The sequence below is a fragment of the Mustela erminea genome, chromosome 1 (assembly GCF_009829155.1).
Source record: "Mustela erminea isolate mMusErm1 chromosome 1, mMusErm1.Pri, whole genome shotgun sequence".
NCBI lineage: Eukaryota > Metazoa > Chordata > Mammalia > Carnivora > Mustelidae > Mustela > Mustela erminea.
The window spans coordinates 111,375,734-111,402,049 of record NC_045614.1 but is presented as its reverse complement, the minus strand read 5'-3'; the positions used below and the strand labels follow the sequence as shown (position 1 = coordinate 111,402,049).

The 26,316-nt window shown below is 43.3% G+C and overlaps 1 long non-coding RNA gene across 1 annotated transcript in view; it reads left to right on the top strand.

The window, feature by feature from the left end:
• Positions 1 to 12,152, top strand: part of LOC116587505 — a 46,175-nt gene extending 34,023 nt beyond the window's left edge. The window contains exons 2-3 of the long non-coding RNA XR_004284479.1: positions 9,609 to 9,753; positions 12,058 to 12,152. This is a non-coding gene — a long non-coding RNA (uncharacterized LOC116587505). The remainder of the gene's footprint in view (positions 1 to 9,608; positions 9,754 to 12,057) is intronic.
• The last annotated feature ends 14,164 nt before the right edge of the window (positions 12,153 to 26,316 follow it).

The window sequence follows — 26,316 nt, the reverse complement described above, 5'->3', positions numbered from 1 at the left end:
TCCCTGTTTGGACTGTAGGGACTCATTCTTACTCCTTGCCATTTCTGGTCCATCTGATTCAAGTCCACCTACTATACCATCTTCTGAAAGCAAACCTCTTGTCTGTATGGTCATCTGGCTGCTTGAATGGAAAGAAAAAACCTGGGGTTCTAACCCCTCTTCAAACAGACTTTCAGCTATTTCTTTTGAGATCTAGCCTCTGAAGCCCTGTCCACAGACACAGCAGATGCTCACAATTCCTCAAACTCTGGGCTTTCCCACAGTCAGTTAAGTGTCTGCCTTCGGATCAGGTCATGATCCCAGATTCCTGGGATCTCCAGCCTCATGTGGGGCTCCCTGCTCAGCGGGAAGTCTGCTTCTCTCTCCTCCTGCTCTTGCATGCTCTCTCTCTCCCTCTCAAATAAATAAAATCTAAAAATAAATAAATAAGTGAATTCTCCTGAAGTCTGTAGTCTCACTTCCCATTCTGTCTGTCCTTACAGATTTACATATTTAAAAAGTTATTTTGTCTTGTCTTCCTTTGGTGTGGGAAGGGAGTAGAAATAAAAGCAAGTATTCAGACTGCTGCCATGGCACACCAGAAGTCTAATTTGATTATATGGAAGCTTGGGGCAAGTCCTGCTGGTGGCCTCCTCACCCTTTGCCAAACAGCTACTCCTCCATTACCAACAAAGATCTTTCTTTCTTTCTTTCTTTCTTTCTTTCTTTCTTTCTTTCTTTCTTTCTTTCTTTCTTTCTTTCTTTTAAAGATTTTATTTATTTACTTGACAGATAGAGATCACAAGTATGCTGAGAGTCAGGCAGAGAGAGAGAGAGGAAGCAGACTCCCTGCTGAACAGAGAGCCCGACGTGGGGCTCGATCCCAGGACCCTGGGATCACCACCGGAGCCGAAGGCAGAGGCTTTAACCCACTGAGCCACCCCGGTGCCCCAACAAAGATCTTTCTAGACATCATTACTTCTCCCCAAACCTCCATCCTCCCTTTTCCTAGAACTTTCTCTTCAACCTAACTTTTTTAATGCCCTGCCTGCATATCTGAAACTTTGTTCTTTTTTTTTTCCCCCCCCCAGGACAAAGAACTTATTCTCCTGTTCAAGGAAAAAAAAAAATCCCTTTATCTGATACCATCATTTATTCACTGCTTTGGAATTCTGTGTTTTCAACTGCTCTCTCTCTATGGGTGGTAGAAGTTGTGTATGTCTCTCTCCTTTTTATAGAATAAAAGACCCCAAATTCCCACCCTCCCCCAATGAATTATCCCTGGAATGTAGGTCTACTTCTCTTTTATTTTAGCTCTCTGTCTTTTAGGTCTGAACTATAGGGAGTCTTATGCTTGAGGTATTTTGGGGTGAAGGGTAATAGATGCTACTAACACCAATAAGGTCAGTAGCCAACAGAGAACCCAACAAAAAGAAGCATGGAGATGGGTTGGGGTTGGTGGGCTCTGAGAGAGGGTATATGTAGCAGTTATGTGTTCTAAGGTATAATTCCTTTCAGTTATTTTCAAGGGTGGATACATCATGTTTTTAATTGTAACATAAACTAGTCCGCCACTGGTATAAAAAAACCAGAGTTAATTTTCTCACAGAAGTCTAAAAGGAAGCCATAGCTCAGTCACATCAGGGTAAGCAGCTACCTGACGTTTTTGGCTTTTTCCTCACGGTTGTGAGTTGGCTGCTAACTTCTGATCAACACAGAGGGTGAATCTCATGGAATGATAACCATAGACGGGCCAACTAACTGTGTCTCTCGAAGAGTAGGTTGTCCTCCCCATGGCCATTTTGGGGATTCCGGTATCATTTTAATAAGAGAACCACTTCCTGACAGTCATCTCTGGGAGTTGTCAGGGCAGCTGTGTTTTCCTTGCTTCTGTCCTGGTTCTTTACTGTGAGGCGTTACTCTATCTTTCAACCATGAGCTCTGCTGACACTCATCCTAGTTGTGTTCATTTCATTACATTCATGAATCTGCATGGCCACTCTTCAGCTCACACCATCCTCATGCTGGATGCCTTTGAAACTTGCTGTCTTCTGGATACTACTGCCTTTTCTCAGGAACCCCATTTCCGGGGTTTGACCGACTTTGACCGACTGAGTATTGCTGTTGTTCTCCTCGGTACCGAGCTACCACTGGGACTGGTAATTATGGCACAGTGAAGCTCTCAGGTGCCAAAGCTCTATGACATTTCATGGGGGAGAGAGCCCCTCTCCTTTGTGTGTTACATTTGCTCATTGGGTACCGTGACTATGATGCTGTGCCTCAGCAAATAATGTTTTTATTTTCATTCCACCTCCCACTCCACCCCCATTTCCCAAGACACATGACAAGTAGTTGTATTTGGAATGGTCCTTCCCCAACTGATATCACTGGGTCATCAAGTTGTTTTGTCCAGGCTTCCCCCCATTTTCCATGCTGATTGCTTTTAATGAGCTAGTATAGCCCATTCACCATTTGTCCACATATCTACGAATTCAAAGTCTAGGTTCCGACATCAAACCCCACGTTTAGTTTATCAAGGCAGTGGGCTCCCAAGGGTTCCCTTGGGAGGAGAGATATACAGGTATACAGCAGGAAGGGTGAGAAAGGGACTGGTTGGTTGACGCATTCATTAATCAATCCAACCTACTTGCACTGTACCTTGAAGGAAACTTCTCTATCCAATGGGATGGTTACTGAGCATTCACTAACCTTGTATTTCACAATCTGCTCAAGGGAGTTAGGGCTGAGATCTCTGATGCCCCAGTAGTATGATGGTGTGACTATGACAAGCAGAGTTGATTGCCTAGGAATAAGGTGCTGAAATTAGATGAAGCTTGAAGAAGGTAGGCTTGGCTCAGGAGGGTTTTTATTAAGTTCCCAAAGATGATAGATGGTTATGAGCTCTTCAGTCCACAACACACCCCTTTGATCCTTCTCAAAGTTGCCTCCTGCCTCAACCTGGCAGCTTATGCCCTGAGAGTTCCGTGGAGCTGCTAGTCTCCCTGTTGAGTAGCAGCTGCTGGCCTGAGTTGCTCAATTGTCACCAAGGAAAATTCTTTGCTTTCTCTTTCTCCTCCCTCTACATTGATCCCTTCCTCCATTTTCTTCTTCTTAGTTTTATTTCCTTGCTTTTGTTTCTTTCTTTTCTCCACTTCTCTTTTCTTATGTCTTTTTTGCTTCCAAGAATTTCACATCTTCCTTTCTCTGATAGTCTTTGTTCAGTTCATTTGAACACACACAGCAAGCATGCTATGTGCCAGGGTGTATGTTCGGTGGGAAGGATATAAACGTCTATAAAACCAGGTGAGTTTTTTCTGAAACTTGGCTCTTTGTTGGCATCAGAACTGTAATCTGCAAAACAACAACAACAAAAATCATTAAGTGACTACAGTACTTCAGGCGCTTTACACACATCATTGTATTTAATTGTCATAAAAAATAGTCAAGTGAGTTTTCCCTTGTAAAACTGAGAAAACGGAGACAGGCAGGATTACAGTTAGGCACCTGTGTCCTGTTTCTAACGCAACCTTTTCTCTTTGGTCCTGTGTTTCTTCAATTTATGTTACCCCTTCTTATCCTTCTTCTGTTTCTCGTCCTCTTCACTATATTTTGCCTCCCTCCCTAATTCTTTCTCTCTGTGCTGTTACTCTTCCCCAGCCTCTTCTCTTCCTGGTCCCTTTCCCCTCTTTCTAGTTTGCTCTCTCTCACCGCCCACTCTTCTCCCCTTTCCTTCTGCATGCTTTCTGGCCATTTTGATGCTGTCTTCCCTTATTCTCTGCCTCCTTCATCCTATCTCTGCATCTCAGGGCTCTCCTTCCCCTTCCTCCTATTTCTGTTTCTCTGTCTCTCATTCTCTGTGTGCCCTTCTCACCTCTGCTTCCCTAGTTTCTATCTCTTTGCTGTTCTGCCCTTTGGACTTTCTTGCCCAGTCTTTGTTCTCTTTGTTGTCCTTCCTCTGTTTTCTCCTGCTGTTCTTGTCTCTGACTCTGTTCCTTTGCTTCTCTTCCTCTTCCTCTGTGTTTATTGCTATCTCACACTGTACATCTCCCTCTGAGTCTCTGCTTAACTCTTTCTAAAAATTCCTTTTTACTCCCTCTTTTCTATGTCCTTCTTCCCTCCTCTCCCCCTCCCCCTTCCTTTCCCCTTCTTCCCTGCTGCCCATTTGTCACTATTACATTTTTTCTTCCTCTCCATCCACTCTAAGCTTCCCATTTTCTTTTCTTACTCCTTCCCCTGCTGTGGCCCTGTTTCTCCTCCAGTCATCATAACCTGGGAGGAGAAGCCCTATGATTGATCTTTCCCTCTCTTTGGCTGTGGCTTGGTGAAGCTGGGGCTTCTACCTGCCCTGGAGGCTCTCCTCCTACTGCTCCCTCTGGGCAGTGTGGACAGGTCCCAGGCTAGCAGAGACATGACCTTGGCTACCATATTCACAATGCTGAGAGAAGCCAAAGAAGTCAGAATCCCATCCCCAGGGAGAAAGGTCATTTTCTAGAGTGTCCAGAGTGGGGACTCCATGCTGGGTGAGGCCACAGTGTCAATATGCAGTAGCAAACTGCTTTTCCTTGACCACTCTCTTCTTGTCCTGTTCGTGTGCTCAGGACACCCCCATGAGTATCATGGTATTGATGAATTCTGTGAGGGGCAGCTGCCCCAGTCATGCCTTCTTGGGGCTCTGGAACTTTGGTTTACCTGGTCCTGTCACTGATAGGGCAGCCTCTAAGAACTCTTCAGTCTGAGTTTATGAAGGCAATAAGATTTGAACCTGCCTGTATGCACCTTCTGCAGTGGTCCTGAGTACACTTATCTGCACCTTCTCCTGGAGAATGGACTATGCCCATGACCAGTGGGTGTCCCGCATGCAGAATGCATCCTCTGCTGAGGCTGGGCTGAGGCTCTGTGCTGGGTGTGTCCTCTTTCCTGTGCTCCATTTGACCGTGTCTCAGCTGAGGGCTCTCCCTGGAGTATCTGCTTCTTGAGTTAGGTGCATGTTAATCCAGGGAATATGTTTTATGATTATTACTGTGAACCCATTAGGATGGGTACAGTGGTGAGGTCTGGGCCAGATAAATGACACAAGGGCTGGGTCTGCACCTTCATCCAGCTTTCCCCCAAAGGCTCTGTGCATGCTGCTGGCATCATGGGATGCTACACCTCCCTTCATGAAGGCTACAGGAGAAAACCGTACAGTGACCCTTGGGGTCAGAGGAGAGAGAAATTGTGACTGGGAGAATCAAGGAAAACTTCTGGAAAAGGTGGCATCTGAGGTACGCCTTGCAGGATGGATTTACTTTGATAGGGAAAGATAGAGAGAGGAGCACTGAAGTTCTTTTGGAGATAACTTTAAAGCTGCTCAGTAGACTTTAGACTTTGGAATCGAATGTCTTAGTGGATGGAAGAGTCCAGATCCCTGAAATGAAACAGATGTACAGAATGAGAGGGGGATGAAGTACAAGGGGGTTCTCTGGGCTTATGACTTGGCTTGAGCAGTCCACAGTGCTTGCTGTTCCCTGGTGAGGCTATGCCTTGTCCATAAGCCCCCTGAGCCCCCAGCTGCCTCCTAGCCTGGAGTGCACAGCCCTGGGGCTGATGTGTGAGAGGTGGGGCTGGCTTGGGGCACTCAGAGGACTTGGCCAGTCCCAGCTTGGAGAGCTTCCAAGGGCTCTATCACCTGACGTGCATCGTGTCCCTGCATTTTCCCCTTTGACTGAGACACCAGGGAGATGCCACCAGAGGGAGTGGAGCTTTTATCTGGGACTGTTGGATGTGAGGGTAAACTTCCCAAGGACACTTTCCTAACTGTCCTTGCATCCTGGCCCTGACAGGCCCCGAATGGAAAATACCCAAGTGAGAATTATCTGTGATCAGGATCTCACAGCACTCTCTCGTTCACCATCAGCTATCGACTGCGAACCTTTAAAAAAGAAACACAGCAAAACAAAAACCTGTAATATCATCCTTGAAAGAATCTCCAGGGGTCAGCTTCACAAATCGAGCTAGAAGGGATTTTAAAGAACATGTTTTCTCATCACACCATGTTTCACATAGGAAAACCAAGAACAGTGTCACATGGTACTTTTGAGTCAGGGAGTTCATAAAACACAGATCTCCTGGCACAGAACTCTGCCCATGTCATGAACTCTTTAGCTTTTACTGGAATTACATGAGAGGAAACATCTTATAGTTATTTAAAGCCTGGGTTTCAGGGTCAGACCAGGTCACATGTTGGTGCCATGGAATTCTGGTCAAGTTCTCTTTAAGCTTTGGCTTCTTTATCCTTGAAATGGATAGAAGTCTGGGATCTGCTCTATTGTGTAAAAATAAGATCGAATGAGATAATGCACAGAAAGCCCCTAGTGCAGTCTGTATGTAGTTATTCAGTAAAGCTCACCTGGGATTGTTAATGCCCAGCCACCCCACTCCAGTTGGTGGCTTTGCAGATGTTGGCAGAGCTCCTAACTCACTTTTCTCTAGCCTTTATGGACCAGCCTTCTCCCAACTGAGTCGTTGGTCAAGGTGTTTCTCAATCTCACCCTAGCCATGCCATCCCCTGGAAAAAAAAAAAAGTCTTCAAGCTACTTCTCCATTGACAATGATGCCATTTCTTGTGGCTCAGGCTGTTACAGATGATGACTCAATCTTTACATACCTTTCTGTATTTCTATGAAGTTTGAGTAGAAGGAGTGCTATGTGGACCCCAAAAGGCATCTTGGCCAGGATACATTGGCAGACCCAGGTCCTATGTGCAGGCATCAGCGGATGGTAGTTGGGTTCAAGTTGCTCCAAATTCTGGCTCCCCCAGAAGCCCCAGTTCCTACTCAGGACATCACGTCCTCCTCTGGCTCGTCCCAAAGCTCCAGATGGCCCTAGAGAACACATGGGCTGTCTCCCTCTGGGAGCACCTATGCTTTCACTCCTTGGCCAATCTGTTCTTTCATGACTGAAGCCAAGCTTTGAATTTTAACTACAATTATAATTAGATTCCTCTAAGAGAAAGGCCTCTTGAAACAAATCAGAGTTGGGATTTGGGTCCCCAGAGTTGTGCCTTTAGTTAAATTTCCTGTGTGGGGAAGACATGGTTTGGCTGAGAAGAGGAGACAGGATAAGATCATAAGTAAAAATGGCATTTTTAGACTCCAAGTCCTGATAACACTTGCATTTTTCCAAACCATAGAAGTCTTTGTTGCTGAGAAACCAAGTAGTGATAAGGTGCTGAGGAGGGTAACTGAAGGTCCTTCTTAACTGATCAATTTACCTACTCATGCTATAATTTTGAGTATTTTTCTCTGAGCAATAGGATGGGATTTGCCCTGGCCTGTCTCACCTCTTATCCCAACTTGGAGACCATGGGTGTCTCTCCAGGATCAGCAGTATGTCCAATGTGTTCACTGAGGCCCAGGACTCTTATAAGCAGGGTTGAGGGAGGGAAGGAGGGAAGTTACAGACAAAACCTGAGAATAGGCAAAGAGAAAGTCCTGGTAGAGTTTACATCAAAGTCCCCAGTAAGATGGGCACTTTGAAGTCTAGAGTCTGTACTTCTGATGGATATGGAAGATCATCACTCCTTCTTGGGCTCTGGCCCTGCCTTTCGCAGCTCCTTAAGAGACAGATGAAGAACTCTTCCTGACAGCGAGGTCTCCTGGCATCTTTCTGGAGCGTCACAGTATTCTAGTTCCTGTCCAGGGCAAGACGGAACCTCCCTGAAGTCCCCGGGGACACCACCAGGCCCTAACCAGGCCAGACTGCATATCTCCTGTCCTCCTGGATTTCCTGTTGGAGTGGTCCTCCCCATAACTCTCTATATCTTTTCCCTTTTCTGTCCGTAACCCTCTTCACTGACTCTCTGTTTTTCCCTTTGTCTTTGATCTCTCTCTATTCTTCCCTCTCCTCCTGACCTTCGTTACTTCCTTTTCTCCCTCACATGTCTTTCTTCAACATTTCTTTCTGGACTTTCCCTGTTCTTCCTCTTTCTTCTCATTTCTCCCTCTTTTTCTTTTTCATCCTCCTTCTCAGAATATCTCTTCTCTTCCTAGCTAACCAATCTTCTCTTTGCTACTTTATCTCTTAGACTCTACGTTTCTGTCCCGTCTCTATGTATCTCTCTCTTTTCCTTCACTTTCCTAACTTTCTTTCTCTTACCTTTTCTTAAAAACACCTTTACTATGAAATATAAACATATGTTCAAAGAAGCCGTAGTAAATAGTCATGAATTGGGCACCAGTGTAACTCTTACGAAGGCAAAACCAAAACCAAACAGATTATCACCTGGACCAGTAGCCACCAGTGTGGCCTCTCTGACCATGGGCTCCTGTCCTCGGAGTCTTACTTTTGTGACTATCATTGCCTTGATTTTCTTTACAACTGGATCGCCCATGTATGCTTTGTAAACAGTATAGTTTAGTTTTGCCTAGTTTTGAATGTTAAGTACGTGGAATCAAACCATACATATTCTTCCGTGTCTTATATCTTTCACTATCTGTTTATAAGATTCATCCGTGTCCTGTTGTATTTCATTCATTTTCTTTTTTTAAAGTTTTTTTTTTTTTTTAATTTATTCATGTGAGAGAGAGAAAGTGAGAGAGAGTGAAAGAGAGCATGAGCGGGGGGCGGGGGGGAAGGGGTTGGGGGGGAGAGGAGAGTAGAAGGAGAAGCAGGCTCCCCACTGAGCAGGGAGCCTAATGTGGGGCTCCATCCCAGGACCCTGGGATCATGACCTGAGCCGAAGACAGATGCTTAACCAACTGAGCCACTCAGGTGCCCAAGTTCATTAGTTTTCACTGCTTCCTAGCACCCAACTTATGCCTGTGCTGACATTAATCCTATCTGTTGAACAACAAATTGTAGTTGTCAGAACACCTGTTTCGCCTTTAAAATTAAGAGCTGGATTTGTTGCCCCCTAGTGTCTTATTGTCACCATAACAACATCTTCCGTGGTATCTTTTCTTACTCTTTGTAATTGAAACAAAGGGCTCCAAAAAGCGGCTAGGGTTTCATCAGACCAGCTGCTCAAATTACACCTGGGGGGTGGGGAGATCACACGTCTCAGCTGCCAAGAGCTCTAACGAGGAAGAAGTTTTTTGTTGTTGTTGTTATTGTTTTGTTATGTTTGTTTGCTTGTTTTAAATATTTTATTTATTTATTTGACCGAGAGAGATTACAAGCAGGCAGAAGCAGGCAGAGAAGAGTGGAGGAAGCAGACTCCCTGCTGAGCACAGAGCCTGATGGGGGGCCTGATCCCAGGACCCTGAGATCATGACCCGAACTGAAGGCAGCGGCTTAAACCACTGAGTCATCCTCTTTTTTTTACCTGCACCAATGTGAGCTCTGACTTAAGTTTTGGGTTATGAGGACAGAAAGGAATTTGGTATGGATAGGTTTGTTAAGATAGGGTTGGGAGGTTCAGAAGGCCCCAAAGAATGTTTTTTTGAAAGAATATCTTCTACAGTATTATTATTCAGACATCAAGTCCTCCTGGGAAAACAGGCTGGGGAAGTTCATTTCAATGGGTATTTTGTTCTTTTATTTATTTGATGTTTGCTGAGTCCCAGATTATTCTAGGCACTAGATTATAAAAAAGAAACAAATCCCATAAACAAATGATGAAATAACTATTGTAATATGCTGCCATTTAGGGAGAAGTACTAAAAAGAAGATGAGTGAATGGGAAATGGCCATTGGCCGAGCGGGCCCATGGAAAGCCACTCGAAGCCAGTGACAGGCAAAGATGGGCATGAAGTACTAGAGCAAGCTCTGAGAAGGTCCAGGGGAAGAGCACAGGTAAAGGAAAGAGCAAGGGCGGTAGTGTTGAGGTGTGGAAGAGTTTAATGCGTTTGAAGCACAGTGAGGAGGTCGGTATGATGAGAGCAGAGGAGAAAGATGGGAGGTGGAGAGATAGGTAGGACAGGGTAGGTGTGAGGAGAAAATCGGACTCTCCTCTGAGATGGATGGAAATCCAATGGAGAGTTTGAGTGATACGATCTAACTTATATTTTGAAGTGATCACTCTGGCTGCTGGGCAGAAAAACTGATGCTAAGGGGACAAAAATAGAAGCAAGGTGGTAAAACAGAAAACTATTGCAAAAATTCCTGTCAGAAATGGAATAGCTTTGGATTGGGTGAAATGGAGAAGATTGTGAGAAGTGGTCATATTCAGGCTGTATTCTGGTGACAGAACCCCCAGGGGATGTGGATGTGGAATGAAGGAAATAGGAGTCCAGGAGGACTCCTGGTTTGGGCTTAGCAGGTAGCGGAGGGTGGGGTCAGAATTGTCAGGGGAGGGGCCCATCTCCGGGTCTGCTGGGCGCATGAACTTTGAGATGTTTATCCTACATCCAAGTGGGGGTGTCCAGTGGATAGTGGTACCTAAGTCTTGAAGTGAGATTGGGGCCAGAGGTATCTATGTGAGAATCAACCTGGAAGAAATGGAACTGAACGAGAGATTGCACAAGGAGTGAGAGTAGAAGAGAAGGCTGAGGCCCAGGCTCTGGGACACGCATCGTTTAGACTGGAAGAGGAGGTGGGGCCAGCAATGGAAACAGCAGGAATGGCCAGTGTGGTGGAAGGGAAGTGGGTTTAGCATCTCAGAAAACTATTTTTAAAACTAGTTAAAGGGGCGGCTGGGTGGCACAGTCAGTTAAGTATCCGACTCTTGGTTTCCGGCTCAGGTTGTCATCTCAGGATTGTGAGACTGAACCCCGTGTAGAGCTCCAAGCTCAGTGTGGAGTCTCCTGAGATTCTCTCCTTCTTCCTCTGCTCCTCTCACTAGTGCTCGCTTACGCATGGCTGGCTCTCTTTCTCAAATAAAGAAATCCAAAAAAAAAAAAAAAAAAAAGAAGTTAAAGAAGGAAAGTGAATAAACTACCAAAAAATGCTATTGAGAAGCCAAGTAAAGTGAGAATCGAGAATTGACCACGGGCTTCTCCAGATGACCTCGGCAAGAAGGATCTTAGGGGTGATGCAATGGAAACTTGGTTGGGAAAGATAGCATTAAGAACAGAGAGGGGAGATGTAGAAATTGTGAGTAAAAACAATTAAAAGGTTTTCAAGAAATGCAATCCATGCTTATGGGAATTTGAGCTTACTAAAGATTGATTAATATTTCAGGGGGCTTCTGTGCTTTTGAATTTATATCTGCCAAGTGCTAAGGGTAGGTCCCCCCACCAAATGTTTTAAAAATGCTTCTGTGGCTTGCTGAGAGGAAATCACTGAAAAGTTTTAAAGGAATCTGTTTTGCATCTAAATGGGTAAAAGTTAAGTACAAACACAAAGCCCCTGAGATCATGCACCATTAGAAGATGAAGTACTAACCAGTATCAACCAGAATGCTGGGTTGGCTCAGAGAGAGTCAATTATCATATGGTTTCACTTATTTGTGGAGCATAACAAATATCATGGAGGACAAGGGGTGTTAGAGAGGAGAAAGGAGTTGGGGTAAATTGGAAGGGGAGGTGAATCATAAGAGACTATGGACTCTGAAAAACAATCTGAGGGGTTTGAAGTGGCAGGGGTGTGGGAGGGTGGGGTACCAGGTGGTGGGTATTATAGAGGGCACAGACTGCATGGAGCACTGGGTTGTGGTGAAAAAATAATGAATACTGTTTTTCTGAAAATAAATAAATTGAAAAAATTAAAAACAAACAAACAAAAAACAAACAAAAAAAAGAAGAGTATACCAATGGTTGCGATTTTGAGCACGATCTCCTTTTTAAAATACAAGTTTAATAACCTTACAAATTTGTTTCATCTTTTCACTGTTAATTTCTCTTTGACTGCATTGTCTTGCCTATTTGATATAACTTTTTTTTTGTTTAATTGTTGAATTATTATTCCTAGAATCTGCTTTAATATGTTTTGGAATAAGGCTTAGCTGACCAGTGTAGTTATTGAAATGTTTAAAGATTTTCATCCAAATGGCATTCAGAGGGGCGCCTGGTTCAGTCAGTTATGTGTTACAGAAACCTCCTCAGTAACGTTTGACCAAATATTTAGATAGTTAGTTAACCACCAGAGGAAGTTAACTGTCACTTAAATAATTAACAAAAAGTTAACTGTCACATTAAATAGATGCCATTTTCTTTTTAGGTGTTGAAATTGAGGATGACCAAACTGCATTTAGTTCATGCAAGGTTGTAACAGACAAGTGGCATCTGGAAATAATGAAGACTTTTTGCCCAATTCCCTGAATGAATACAACAGACTAGGGATTTCTAAGTGTGTAGCTCAATTATACATGTGTAGCTGTGTCTAAAATCTGATCAGAGAGAGGATGATCTGGGATCTCACGCAGGTACTGTGGCAGAGACTGCTGATTATCCCCTGGGAGTCTGTCTCCCGGTATACACTGGCCAGAGCCTTCAGGCAACTCTAGAGGATGGGAATGTTCTGGATGGATTCTATGGTGGAAGATATAGCAAAGTACTAAGCCCTCAGGGGCCGCAGCCTATCCATCCCAGCAGAATGTTCATGACAGGTGGATTCAGAACTGATATGGGAAAAAGTGGACAAGGTAGATGACATCACTGGGTCCAACTTAGGGGGTTGGAGTAGCGTTGTGCTACTCTTCTCCCTGGCCTTTTTCCTACTCCCTCTGGGAGCATCCCTGATTCCGATCCATGGGGAATACTGGTGAGGCTTTTTCATAGCTTGGGAGTTGGCAGAATATAGGATGTCTTTCAGCCTCTTCTTCTGCCTTGTACAGCCTTTCTCCCCCTCCTGACGAAAATGTTACTGCTTCTCGTGCCCTCTCTTTCCAGAACCGTTTTGGTTTCAGGCAGGGTGTTGTGTTTACAGTTGGGGGAACAGGGTCTGACTCCCAATTCTGCCTTGGAGTGGCTTTGTGACATTGGCTGGTCCCTTTACGTGTTGGGACGCCAGTTTCCTCATCTAAGGAAACATTGAAAGAGTCAAAGGCATGGTGTGGGCATGGAGGTCATGTTCAAGAAGTGACGTGTTTGGATCTGGCTGCCTTCTCCAGCATCATCCTGACATAAATATTGTTCTCACATTGTGCTGTAATTTTGAGTGAAAACCACTGCTTTCTCTGCTGCAGTCTTTTTAGGCACAGCATGCTTTTCCAGATTTGTTCACCGTGGACTTTTATTATACTTCTGCTATGGCCACCCTGAAGGATGACTATTTCTTCCCCCTGTCACTCAGGGTCCTTTGTAACTTTTAGCTGTGCCACTCAGCTTCTAATTCAGATCAGGCGATTCCAAACTTACCACCCAAGTTCTGTGAAAATGTGTCCATTTTGATTTGAATTTTGTAGTGACAGGGAGGATCTTAATTTTATTTTTAAAGAGAGACAATCTGGCTGGACAAGTTACTTGAGGTAAGGAGCATGTCCAACCTGCTTCAAACGGAGCTGAGTTTGGAAATCACTGTAACATCACACCGAGCAGCTGAGCCCTTGTGGGGAGGGGGGCGGTCCCTGATCAGGCAGTCCTCGCATATTCATTCAGAGGACATGCAGAGGACCAGGACAGGCTCTGCAAAGACTTCCTGGCGGGGAAGCACCTCCGGGTCCAGAGCATTTCTGAGCAAACGGAGGGAAAGGAGCAGGGGATATGTCTATACTGCTTCCCTCGCCGATCTGTATGTGTTTCTGAGGGGCAGAGTCTCACAGAACTAAGAGAGCTCGATGGTGAGGTTCAGACCCGGGAGGTCAGTCACGGCCCCAGGGAAGCCTTCCTGGATTTGTTTTGAACGTGTTGTTGAGGACGATGCTTTTCAGGGCACCTCTCAGTGGCTCTCTAATGAAGACCCATAGGAGAGGTTTTGCTTAGGACTCGGCATGGGGAATGGTGCAGTACCTGAAAGTCTTGTTTGTTTTTGCTCTATAGATGCTGAGAACCCTTTCGCTACTCCTCTTTCCTTTTCCACGCTGGTGGCTACCAACCCTGTGGCTACTCCGGGAACATGTGTGTAAGAGCACATGGGATTCATCTGTGCACAAACTCTAGTTCTAGATCTATCTACTTAGTCTTTCTCTTATTTACTCTCTCCTTCTGTTTTCACTGATTTATTATGTTTACTATGAAATGGGTAATGTACTTAAAAGTGGAGAGAACAGGGGCGCCTGGGTGGCTCAGTGGGTTAAGCCTCTGCCTTCGGCTCAGGTCATGGTCTCAGGGTCCTGGGATCGAACCCCGCATCGGGCTCTCTGCTCAGCGGGGAGCCTGCTTCCCTTCCTCTCTCTTCCTGCCTGCCTCTCTGCCTACTTGTGATCTCTGTCCGTCAAATAAATAAATAAATAAACTTAAAAAAAAAAAATAAAAGTGGAGAGAACAGTACAATAAGCTTCCATGTATCTATACCCCAGACTAAAGTTATCAAGATATTGCTACATTTGCTCGTTGATTCCTTTTATTTTATTTATTTCTTGTTGTTGTTCATGGCTGGGGGATTTTGAAGCAAGTCCTAAATATCATGCTGTTTCACCCTTATATACTTCAGAGTGTGTCTCTAAAAAATTGGACAAGTTCTCCTTTTTTATTTATTGACTTTTTAATTTTAATTACAGTATAGTTAACATACAGTGTTATGTTAATATGAGGTATCTAGTGATTCAACAATCTAGTATTTCAATAGTTCTACACATTGCTCAGTGCTCATCATGAGAGGTGTACTCTTTAATCCCCATCACCTGTTTCACCCATCCCCCACCTACCTCCCCCTCTGGCTGGGCAAGCTCTTAAAAATCCACAATGATATTACCACACCTAAAAAAATTATTGATCATTCCTCAGAATTAGCTAAGTCAGTCTGTAATCAAAATTTCCATGTTATATTAAACATGTGTTTTTAGGGGCACCTGGGTGGCTCAGTCAGTTAAGCATCCGACTCTTGATTTTGGCTCAGGTCGTGATCTCAGCGTCCCGGGATCGAGTCCTGTGTCAAGCTCTGCACTGGTTGTGGAACTTGCTTAAGATTGTCTCTCTCCCCCTACCCTCTTCCCCTGACCCCGCTCACATGCTCACTCTCTCAAAAAAATAAAAATAAAAATAAAAAAATAAATAAATAAGACTTTTTATAGTTTATTTGAGTCATCCAGTATCCAAAGAAGATCCACATATCACATTTGGTTGCAGATCTTAATTCTCTTTTAATTTACAATAGTCCCCACTCCTCTTATTTTTCCTTTGCCATTTATTTGTTTGGAAAAGAAAAGTGTGTCTCGTTTTTCATATTTTCAAATTTTCCACATTTTGGATTTTGCTGGTAGCATCCTTGTGGTGCTGTTTGAGATATGCCCTCTTACCTGCATTTCTTCCTCTAAACTATCTGGAAGCCTGATCAGATTCAGGTTTAATTTTTTTGATATAAATATTTCACAGTTAATGTTGTACAATTCCTATAGCATGACACCTGGATGCCCATAATCTCTTATTGCCTTTCTTTTCATGATTCATCCATTCTGTTCCTTCCTTCTTCCATAGGCAAGAACTTTCTTTGGTCTTTTTTTATTTATCGTTGCAATTTTCACTACATGCAAATATTTATCTCTCATCCTTAGATCAAAGGCAGCAATCTCTATATGCAGTCTGCCCTTGGTTTTTTTCTTTTTCTTTCCTGTTTTTAAAGTTAAGAGTATTTCCTGGAGATTACTGTGCTTCAGTTTATGGAGATAATCCTTCCCTTTTCAACATCCACCATTGGGCAATGCTCCATTTTTTATTCATCTAGTATCTTACAAATAGAGATTTATGTTGTTTTCAATCTTTGGTAGCTACAAATGACATTGCAATACATAGTTTTTGTGCACTTCATTTTCAATTTTTGCCATTATATTTAAGACATAGATTTCTAAACATGGATCTGTTGGGTCAAAGAGAAATGCAGGTATTCTTTTGTCACATATTTTTGGCTATTTAAAAATATAGAACATATTGTTATATTTTGTGCATCTCTGAAAGCTACTTTAAACTCTTTTTCTAGACAGGGCATAAATTAATTTTTATTTTCATTATTTTAATAATGCTTTATAGAGCACTGAAAAATAAATTTTTTAATAAATATATATGTATATATATATAATTTATAGACATATGACCCTGTTGTGAAAATTAATATTTTTAAAAAGATTTTATTTATTTATTTGAGAGAGAGAGAGAGAGTGCATGAGCAGGGAGAGAAGTAGAGGAAGAGGGAGAAAGAGACTCTCCACTGAGCAGACCCTGGGATCGTGACCTGAGCCAAAAACAGACACTTAACCAATTGATTCACCCAGGAACTCCATGAAAGTCAATATTAATCTGGGATTATCCATATATTTCTCTCTTGTCCCATGAAAGAGAAAGTCATCCTTGCCTCTCCCCCATGCTTTTCCCACCCTTTACACCCTAAACTTGTCACTCCCAGATCAGTTTCTAGTCTTTTGTAAGAATGGGTCAAGAAGGATTTTAGAGCAGAGACGAGCCTCCTAGGGAGAAAATGAGAGGGATGGGAGGTGAGCAAAATGAGGCCACAGTGTCTGGAGGTGGGCAATGCGGTGGGAAGTAGAGGCAGCAGGTGAGGGGTGGCAAGTGCTAGAGGACACTGAAGGGAAGTAGGAGGAAGGAACAGAAATGTGAGGAATGTGCTGTAGCTTGTGGCTTTGGTCACTTTTGTCTTCTTTGGGAAAACCAAGTGAATAAAATTCTTCTCAATTACTTATTTGACTCTTGTAGTATGCATCTTGAACATAATGCCCTGTAGAGATGGTCCCATGTGGACCATGAAATTGAGTCTTTGTGATACAAATACTTAAGGCATTTTCAGATAATACTGGGTTGAGATTCAAGTTGGCTGTCAGTATGAAATCTGTTACATGAATTAATATATGTGTACCAACTTCTGTAGAAATGGAAGCCCATCCACATACCCACCATGTAGGGATATCTTTTCCTGATTAAAGCAGAGCTAAAGACAAGGCTGAGTTATTCAGATGTCCACTTACATCCTAATGCTTGAAACCAGGTCTTCTAGAATGAAACTATATGAATCACTGGCACCATTTCCAAAAAAGAAGAGAAAACAGCAACAGAAGATAAAGCCTGACCCTTCACACTGCAAATGCATTAGCTGTATGGCAGAGGCTGGGTTGTCAAAGCATTGGTGGCTGGGGCTGCCTTAGAGGAGAAACTGAGGTCAGCTACCCAAGATCGGAGCCCAGGGAGCCACTACATCTGCCACGCCCAGGACTCTTTCAGAGGGTTGCAGCCTTCTGGGCTTGGTCCGTGATGGCCTTGAGGGCCAACTGAAAACCCATTCCCCGAGGCAGTGCTTTGCAATCTTCTCCTTAGTCTGCTTCCCTCTGAATTTGGGATTCTTTCTCCCAGAGAGGATGTAGACTTTCATCTGCAGCAGTCTGGGGGACGTTGCAGACCTGTTGCAGCTTGTCTGCCTTCCTCTGGGAACCTGGGTCAAGTCTGCTTTCTCTCTGCCCAAAGCTGAGATTCAGATTATTGTGCTGATATTGGCATTTACCCTGAAGACAGCTCTCCCTTTTTCTACGTACCACTGGTTTCAGTTCAAGGTTTTAAAAGCAAATATAAAGCTTCCATATGCAGTGGACCTGTGAGCATCACAGGTTTGAACTGTGTGGGTCCACTTAAGCACAGATTTTTTTTTTTCTAATAAATACACTACAGTCCTGTAAATGTATTTTCTCTTTGTTATGGTTTTCTTTATAACATCTTCTTTTTTCCTACTTACTTTGTTGTCAGGATACTGGATACGTGTCACATACCCAATATGTGTTAATTGACTGTTAATGTTATCGGTAAGCCTTCCAATCAATAGTAGGCTGTTAGTAGTTAAGTTTTAGTGGAGTCAAAAGTTATATGAGTTATATGTGTCCTGGAACACTGAAAAACTAAAATTAAATTAAAAAAATTTAAAACCACACACGCACACAAAGTTATATATTGATTTTTGACTACGCAGGCATCGATCCTTGTAACCCCTGCACCGTTCAAGGGTCTACTGTGTTAATCTCATTCACCCTCATCAGTAGCCTGGAAGATAGCAGCCATTATTCCTCTCGTCCCAGCCCCAAATCAGTCAAATGAGGAAACAAGGCTTTGGAGGATACAAACTGCTCCGAAGTTACACTCCTCTTAAGTGGTACGGCCTTGATTTCAGCCTTGTCTTAGATTCCAAAGGGCATGCTCTTAACCACTGTGATCCCTGTGCGTCCTACCTAGAATGACTGTGGCCCTGACCTTCTGATGGCCACTCTACTGTTTCTCATTTCAATCTACCCTGCATGCTGCCAGACAAAGGCCCCGTGTCAAATATGGCTGTCTATGATAGCATCAGTCTACCCAGCCCTGATGTCCCACCTCCCTACTGCCTACCAAAATGTGCCAAAACACATGAACTGTCACAGCACTGGGAATTAAGGGAGGTGAAGCACACCATTTGCCAATGTCTGGGAAATTTATCATTACGTGAGATGTGGAGGGGCTTAAAATGACAAACTTTTCACTTCAACCAGTGAAACTACCTCAAAGTGAGTCATAATGCGAGAGAGCGGATTTGACACTTCTCTACCCAATTCCTCTCTCCAGGCCATGCAAACTTCCCATCTCTAAGTCACCACATCCACTGCCTTGGCAGTTCCCTAGGTGGGAGGAAAATAAAAGAAGAGTCTGTGCTAATTTCTTCTGGTACAAGATATAAAATCAGCCAGACAGAAAAATCAGAGGCTGGAGGCAGTGCTCTCGAGGGCTCGGTTTCCTGAGACAGCTCTGCCCTGCTCCTCTCTCCTACCCTTTGCCTTAGTTGTGCAACAGAAATAAAGGGTGGGGAGAATTAGTAAGTCAACAGGTTTGGGGGGTAGAGGGTACTTAGGAAAGCCAGCAAGGGATGGGGTTCTGTGTGGTTTGGGAGAAAGAAAAAGAAAGAAAAAGCTTTTCGAGGAATAGCTGTTATTAAGTGGGAAGGGATGGTAGCAAAGAAGTTTAGGATACTCTGTTTCATGTTACAAAATGTAATTCTCCATCTGGCTCCTCTTAGAAAGATGTCAATAAAAATGTAAAGTAAGTTTCAGTGCCTTTTTCAACTGTGCTTCTTTTTACTGTGGCTCTGTTTAATGAATGATTGTAAGGTAGTCCAAATTCATCTTGTCTTCACAAGGAAGCCGTGGAAGAAGTGAAGGATTCCTTCTTAGTCTGGATGAGTCACTCCTGATGCATGCCTGCAGGATAATATCCTCTATTCAGGGTGTGAGCTGAATGAGGGAAATCCAGGCCACCTGTCTGCTGGAAAACATTGAACCTTCATGGATTTCTGTCAAATTTGAGCAAACAGGAAAATAAATCAAATTAAGGCAAAGGAAAATATAAGCCCAGTCCTAATGGGTCTATAAAAACAAGGCACAAAAAATGACATTCTATAATATTCCATATTCTATATAATATTCTAAAGATGTAAAATGAGTACAAATTTAGAAGAAGTTACAATAGCAATCAAAAGCCCGTTTTAGAAGAATCTGCTTCTTTCCTTTTCTCTCCAACTCTTTCTTCCTGTGGCTCCCTTGCCTCTCTCCTCAGTCCTTCACTATTCTACACACTCTTTGTCCTCTTTCTTCCCCTCCGATTGCCCCCCCTCACTTTACATCTTACTCTCCCTATTTCCCCTTATCCTTTTCCGTTTAGGTAGCTCCTGCTGAGGGTGACATGATGGACATCTTTAAATCTTCCTCTTGCTCTCTATCCCGTGTCAGGGAGGGACTGTTGGGGTCTGAAGTTCCAGATCCTATTAGTCTTGGGGCCTTTTGGGGTGGGGGGAAGCTCTTCCTGCAACTCCTTTCCTTGCAGCATTTGACTTCAGGTCTTACATCAGATTCCCTTGGATCCGTGTTTACTTATTGAGGCTTGTTAAAGAAGGCGAGATGCACCAGGTGTGGGGCAGCAGTGACCCTGCATAGAGTCGAAAGGTGCCTCAGATTGAGTTTCCTGGAAACAGGCTCAGAGAGAGAGATTTGCATGCAGAGTGTACTGGCAAGTGCTCTTGGGACTAGGTCTATAGGGAGGTGAGGAAGGCAAGATTGGATAGACAAGATACTGTCCCACCATATGATTGCAAATGAGGTTCAGCTGATCCTAAAGGGAGCTCAGGAACTGAGATAACCTTTCATAGTTGTCCCAAATCAGGCAAGGGGGCAGGACTTTGGATCCTTGAATCAGCCAGTCATTCGCCTTGGGGAGTCAACTGTGAAGGGCAATTCCCAGTGAACCATCAACATTTTTAATATTCCAAGCTGAGCGATGGGAGCATCTATAGAAAGCCGAGAATCTGAGGTGGGAATTTGGAATCATATCGGGGGATGGACATAATATGGGTGTTTTAGGGGCACCAGGGTGGCTCAGTCAGTTAAGTGTCTGACTCTTGATCTCAGCTCAGATCTTAGTCTTTTGAGTTCAAACCCCACACCGGGCTCTACACTTAGGGTGGCGCCTACTTAAAAAAAAAAAAAAATGGGTGTTTTAGAACCATTTACCCAATACACTCCATTCTCTAGCCACAGTGATGAATGAGACAGACTATCAGACATGAATTTGTTCTTCACACAAGGTACAAAGTAATAATGACCAAAATAATGAAGGATCAAGAAAAAGATTGAGAAGGCAAACATCCTCAGAGGAAGATTTGGGAAGTCTCTCTGGGGGCGGAGGCAGGGGGTATAGCTTAGAATTGAGTCTGGAAGAGACACCAGATTTGATAGGTAAATGTGAGGTATAGGATAGCAAGAAGGTAGACAGAGGGAGTAATTTTGAAGTACAGTTCGCCCTTGAACAACATGGGGGTTAAGGTTGCTGATCCCCTTGCCCAGTCAAAATTCATGTATAACTTTGACTCTCCCAAAAGTTAACTACTAATAAACTACTGTTGACCAAAAGCATTACTGATAACATAGTCAATTAACACATATATTGTATGATGTAAGTATTATATACTATTTCTTATAATAAACTAGAGAAAATGTTTTAATAAAATCATAAGGAAAAAAGAATACATTTATAGTATATTTTAACTTATCGAAAAAATTTGTGGGGTGCCTGGGTGGCTCATTCACTTAAGGGCCCAACTCTTGATTCCGGCTCAAGTCATGCTCTCAGGGTCCTGAGATGGAGCCCTGCATCAGGCTCAGCACTCACTGGGGAGTCCGCTCAAGATTCTCTTTCTCCTTCTCCCTCTGCCCCACCTTTCCCCTCCCACTCAGTGTGCATGTGTGTGCTCTGTCTCCCCCAAATAAATAAAACTGTAAAAAATTTTGCATATAAATGGGCCCATGCAGTTCGAATCCATGTTGACAAAAGTCAGCTGCACTTTAGAGTCTGTGCTGGTCTTCAAGCCCCAGATTACTGTGCATGAAGAAGTGTTGCTTTCTCAAAGTAAATATCTCTTAAAGCCTTGGGATAAAGCATAGAAGGGATAGAATGGAGCGGAAGGGAACTCGAGGGGCCTTTCCCCAGAAATGTTTTCATGAATTAATACCTTAAAGATGGCAGGAAGCTATAGATATGGAGGTGTTCCTTGGAGAACCCCTAACTTTAGCACCCTGTATTTAATGGAATTTTAGTCATGACACCATTTCTGAGGCTTGAGCCTTGAGATGAGGTTGGGAAAGCTCCAATGATTGTAATAGCTGCTGACTTGAAGTGTCCAAACAGTGCCATGAAGTGGGTCGGTGGGCAGGGGTGGGGAGGTGGGGGGTGTGTAGCACCAAGTTAATGTGGATCCAGAAGGCAAACCCAAGGTCACTGTATGGATGAAACAGGAAACAGATGGCTCACCTCACTGAAACCATGAGTTTAATGAAAGATATGACTTTCTCAAAATCAAGCAGGTCAGGAAGTAGTCAGTGACTGTAGGAGAAGGAATTTAAGCAGAAGCTGTAAATGCAGGCAAGGTTGGGGGAAGAGTCTTCCTTTGGGATTCACAGGTGATCTGGATGATCTTCAAAGCCTATTTCAACTCTGAGATGATATAATAATGATGAACATTTATTCAACATTTACTAGTACATGACTTACTATTACATTACAGTGGTTAAGAGAGCAGGCACTGCCATCAGACTGCCCAGGTTCAAATCCCTCCTTTACCACCAGCTGGCCAAGTGACCCCGGGCAAGTTGCTGAACCATTTCAAGGCCTATTCGACTCACCCATAAAAAGCAGCAAAACAAAAGCCAACTTTATAAGGTTGATGTGAGGATAAAATGTAAGCCTTTAGGAAGGTGCTCTCTTTGCCTATTGTAGGGGCTCAGCAAATGCCAACAATCCTTTCAAATGCTGTGGTACAGAAATGTGGGTGGCTATAGAGAACCTAGGGACTCCCTGCCTGGGCTCCAGTAGAGGGGAGTAAGCATACAAAGCTGGGTAAGATGGTGCCCTATCAAGAGAGGATTAAGTCATTTCCAGTGGAAGAGGTATCAGGAACAAAGGAAGAGGTGGGATTCCAGAGTCTATTCTGGGAGAAGAGAGGAAGCCTCAGTCAGGTGGGTTGAGAATAGGTAAGGTGGTAGGAACTATGCTTGGTGACTTAGATTGATACCAGATCATGTGGAACTTTGAGTGCCATGCTAAGCAATTAGCGCAGTGGGGTGGCCTTAAAGTGTGAAAGCAGGGGTGTGTTTCCACATTTATGCCTCTTTCTTTTGTCGGCCCTGCTGAGTTTACTTGGAGCCAGAAAAAACTTGAAAGACACATTGCCAGGCAAAGATATAACCTAGAGCTGTCTGGATTCAGGGTGGTTATTTTATAGCTCTGGTCATTTAAAAAATTTGAGAAGGATTCTAGATAATCATCATTCCTTATTTATTTATTCAGAAAATCTTTAGTAAGGAAAAATTATAGGCATTGCAATTCCGTCTTCACTGGGAAAACATAGACTTGCTCCTTGAATATGTTTCTGAGGCTCCAGGGAGGTTTTGGAGAGGGAAATCCTCCCTTTACCATAGATATAGGTATATCCATAATTGTGAGCCCACAGACTATTAGGGCAGAGAGAAAACTTACAGACATGTGTACAATTCTATCAACTTTAGGAACACAGAAATCTGAGACCAGAATGGCTGAGTCCCATAACAAGTCAGTGAAAGAATGCAGACCTAACATTTCTCTTTCTTGTTCTACACGGTTCTTTCTACACAGTTCTTGCTAACACTATTTCTCTCTGGTAGTTTCTGAGAGTTTCTATATGTAGATATGCACTGAGTATCCTATTTCCAGCTAAGATAGATGTAGATCTATGTGCAGAGTTGTGTGGCACCAGAGGCTAGTTGCTTCCAGAAGCATGGGTCCCAGATGCCTGAACTGCAAATCAGAAAAAGAATGGTGAAGAGTCTCCAGGAAATAGTAAAGGTTTCCCCTCAACTGAAAGGGCTATGGATGCCAAAGCCCTAAGACTAGCCAGGCATGGGTGGCCGCCATGTTAAGAGGAAGTGTGAGTCACTATGACCCATGAGCTCACTCTGGTGCAGACTCGGCCAGTTCTGGGCCATAGTGTTTAGGTCCTTGGGCCTTCTGCACCTGTTCTCCATGGGACCTCAGATAAGGGGCCTTAAGCCTCTTGCCTTTCTACCAGGTGTGAAAGCTGTCTCCCTTCTGGTGGGGCTTGTCAGGCTTCTTGAGCAGAGACATTGCTCCTGGAAACCAAGAAATCCGGAATTGCTTCTGCTGCTGGTGCCCCAGACAGCCTGGAGGCAGAGAGACCTCACACCTGCTTTGCAGGGAGACCTCCCCGTGAGGTCACTTGATAAAGATAAGTTGGAATGTCATAGGGCTGTTTGTCTTGGTAGAAATAATATTTTATCACAGAAAACATTCTGCTATACAGAAGGGTATATCACACTGGCCTCTGCATAGCAAGCTCAAGTTCTAAATTAAACTTAAATTGTGCCAATGGGGATTGCATCAGCTGGTTACACACACACACACACACACACCCAACTCTGGTAATTCTTACCTTCTGTGTTCTTGTTTTTCATCATAATGTTTATTGTAGCAACAACTGCAAAATACTAATAAAGAATTCATTCCTGGTATTGGGTGATATGCTTTGGCTCCAGGGCAAGGTTTATATGCTATTTTCAGCTCCACATCCTTTCTGAGATAGCTCCCAACACACCTCGGAGGCTGGTTAAGCCCATTGACTTCTCCAGGCATCAGTTGCCTTAATTCAGAGGCAAGAATACTGACTTGAAGGATAAAGTTTAATAAGCTTAAAAATCCTTTCCAGTGTTCATATTCAGTGGCTCTGATTTAATTTCTGCCCTTCTTTCAGTCCAGTACAAAACTAGCAAAGTGAGACCTCCCCAGAGCCCTTCGGTGGTGCAGCGGCCCCGAAGGAGACAGACCCTGACTCGGCTCTACCCACAGTGAGTATAAAACTCACTGGAACCATAAATGGCTATAGTCACAGGGGACTTTAGTGTTGCCGTGGACTCCGTTGAACAAATGGACAAACTGAGGCCAAGAGAAGTGACTTTTCCAAGGAAACGAAGCCAGCCAGGAGCAGAGCTGGGTTACACGTTTCTAACTCCCTACTTCCAGTTCATTGCTCTTTCCATGGAACCTGGTGCCTGTCATCCAACGATCACGACTTCACAGGAATTGTGCACCCACAGATGGCTCTGTGCACTGTATGTTCTTTGGTATGATTTCAAGATGAATTTCTCTTCCAGCCTCAAAATATTTACACTGGGGATCAGGGGTCTGTGGGCACCTGCAGAATGGCTCCTTCAATAGTAATAGGGAGATTTGCAAGTCAAATACACCTCACTCCTCTTCCGGGGTTGTGGCCTCAGGAGGGCCCCGGGAACCATTTACCGGAAGGATATGAATTCCACTTCTCAGAGTCTGGGATGGCTATATTGAGTGATGAAAGGGTAGAAAGACACATTTATTTAGGAAATACTTGTTCTAGATTCCATGTTGGGCAAAGCTGATGAAAGCTGGGGCTTTGGTGATCTTCATATGGGCTCAAATCCCAGTTCCACTAATTATTAGCTGTTGAATTTTGTTATCTAACCTCTCTGCTTTAGCTTACATATCTGCAAAATGGAGCTGGGGCTGCTGTTACCTACCTATAGAGGTTGTTATTAGGATAAAATAAATTAATGTGTATAATTAAAATAATAACAATAATAATCATACAATTATAGTAATACATAATTAACACACAATTAATATGTATAATTGTATATATAATATGTATACTATTATATATTATAATAATTACTATGTATAAAGCACTTCGGACACTGCCTGATACGTATTAAGTGCTATATGGCAATTGCTGCTTCTATGCACGTTAAAAATATATTCACATAAAATACTAACAATGTTTTGCCAAAATGAAATGATACACATTAGATATATAGGAATAGCTACCCGTGAGAATATGAGAGGATTATAAAAACAAATAAACAAGAACAAAAACCCAAGCAAGTGATTTCAGAGCCTTTGCATTTAATCACTACAGATACTGCTTCCTTATCATCCCATTGTCAAGATGAATAAACTGAGGCTAAAATAAAGTAAAATGAAGGCACCAAGCATTCATGCAGAAGCAGGAGTACTTGGAAGATGGTCTCCGGTTCCAGATGGGAGATTTAGGCTTGCTTTTTTGTCTGTAAACTTCAGGATCAGCAGGCTGCCCGCAGGTCACAGTGTTTGAAAAGCTCACTCGGGTTCTTCTAGCTGCAACAAGCTTCTGCAGGGACAGGGTCAAGAGATGTGGTTTCCTAGAATGCAGGGGGCATCGTCTCTGACACCTAGAGTGCGGGACCATGAGCTTCATCATGGTCCTATACAAATAGGTAGAAAAAGTGAAATTATAAAGGACTGAAAGCAAATCTTAGTACCTCAACATAGAGGATTAGCTAAATGTATTATGTCCAACCAGATTATGGGCAGGCTATAAGATAGAATAATATTAATTTCTTAGAAATATATTCATGATATATTATTGTTTAGAAGACAAATCACAGTGGGGTATGTATGTATGTGTATGTATATGTATTATATATGTACATATATATGTATATATACATATACACACATGTACAGATAACTGGCAGTCAGGGTGTGTATATCATAATATTAACAGTGATTGTTTTGAACATGGTACTGGGAAGAGTAATACTTTTGCTTTATTTTATCTGTATTGTTCAGTTTTTCTAAATATGACTTCTTTTTGAAGATTTTATTTACCTTTTTGAGAGAGAGAGAGGTAGCAAGAGAGAGCATGAGTGAGGGGAGGGGCAGAAGGAGAGGGAGAAGCTGGCTCTTCATTGAGCAGGGAGTCTGATGCAGGGCTCCATCCCAGGACCCTGGGATCATGACCTGA